The following is a 2007-nucleotide window of genomic DNA, read 5'->3' on the forward strand; positions in this document are numbered from 1 at the left end:
AAGCAACGTCCTCCACAACTAGACTGAAGAACAAAAGGACAGCAACTTGTCTGTTCCCATCCCCCCAATTCCCCAATAAAAATCTTTAAAAAAAAAAGTACACAGCAGATGTTCTATTTGTCCAAAATATAAACCAGGAAAACCACCCCCCCGGTCCCAAGGACATTTTCCACTTCCTTTAGATCCATTTGAGGTGTGGCAATTGGATTTTATTCCAATGCCACCTTCTCAGGGATACGTGTATGTTTTAGTCATGATTTGTACATTTTCCCACTTGGTTGAGGCAGTCCCTTGCAGGAGAGCAGTAGCCTTAACGGTAGGTAAAGTGTTATTGAAAAAAACAATTCCCAACTGGGGAATTCCTCTGAGTTACATAGTGACCAAGGGACTCATTTCACTGGGCAAATAATGCAATCCATCTGTAACATTTGGCCTATTCTACAGCATTTTCGCTGTGCTCATCACCCCCAGTCCTCTGGATTGGTGGAACGCATCAATGGTACAATCCAAATTCAACTAGCCAAAATTCCAGACGCTTTTCATTCCCCCCGCCTAAGGCTCTCCCTGTCGTGCTCCTCAACCTGAGATCTACTCCTTTTGGTAAACACAGCTTTTTTCCTTATGAAATAGTCACTGGTTGCCCTATGCATTTGGGTGGAGGAGCATGTGAGCCTACCTCACCAAAGGGAGACATTCTGCATTATTGTCAAGGACTTATTAACCAGCTTCAAGGGATTAATAAATTAGTAATTGATTCATTTCACAGTGCATTCCGGGAGACGAAGGCTTCAAAGATCACGGCTTACAACCGGGAGATATACAAAATGATTCTAATATTGTTGTTATCCTTCTTATGGGTTCCTAATGAAAACAGTATCTATCTCCCCAGACCCCTTCCTTACTGGATATAAAATTTTTAACTTGGGGGTCAGCCAGGTGGCTCAGTTGGTTAGAGCACGTGCTCTGAACAGCAAGTTTGCTGGTTAGATTCCCACATGGGATGGTGGGCTGTGCCCCCCACAACTAGACTGAAAGCAGCGACTGGACCTGGAGCTGAGCTGCGCCCTAATTGTGGAAATTAGACTGAAGGACAACAACTTGACCTGGAGCTGATGGGTCCTGGAAAAAACACACTGCTACCCAACTAAAAAAGAAAGTGACTTAGGGACCTGCTAATTGTTCCCATCTCCTGGACAATGGCGTTCTCATTATCAGTTACACTTCGTTGGCCACATATTGGTCCTCTCCTACTGTTAATATGACCTTTGGTATATTTTTTTCTGGGTATATCTATTATAAAGGTCCTATCCTGAGCAAGTACTTTCAGGAACACCTCCCTGATAATTCCCCTGGTACAATTATATATGGCTCTAATTTAGGTGAGTATTGTGTCGCTATAGGAATGGATGATAAGAAATTAAGAAAAATACCCGGATATGATGGGGAAAAGTTTGTGGCAGCCTGCCCTATGTGTCATAGTATAGCTTGTCCTCAAAACCACCAGCCATGCTCCTGTGGCTGGATGCTCATAAAGCAGGAAAAAAATAGATGGGTCCCTGTTTCAGAAGTTATTGGAGTTACATGGCGGGTAGACGTGCCTGGAACCAGCCCACCCTCCTTGCATCCCGGACGCTTGTGGGAAGCTTTATGGAATAGTCAAACTCTAGCTCATTTTGGGGTTACCACTACTCATTTAACTATGGCTTGGGAGACTCAACATTTTTGGGTCCATTCCGTGGACCCCAATTGCTCCCAGGCCATAGGCACCCAATGGCAGCAACCTTCCTGGTGGCTTCAACAACACTGGCCTTCTCTCAGAAATGAGAGAGAAATGCTTGGAGGGTTGGGAGCTGGCCTTGGTATTCTGGGACAAGCTGAATGTACAGCTAATGAAGGAAGTTACTTGTTAGAAAAAGATTCTTTATCTAAAATAGGCCATATAGAGGGAACGTTATTTCAAGAGGAGGATAGGAAGCAGCGTGGAAAGATAATGAGGCCCTAGCTCAG

Source organism: Hipposideros armiger, unplaced genomic scaffold (assembly GCF_001890085.2).
Source record: "Hipposideros armiger isolate ML-2016 unplaced genomic scaffold, ASM189008v1 scaffold_284, whole genome shotgun sequence".
NCBI classification, from domain to species: Eukaryota; Metazoa; Chordata; class Mammalia; order Chiroptera; family Hipposideridae; genus Hipposideros; species Hipposideros armiger.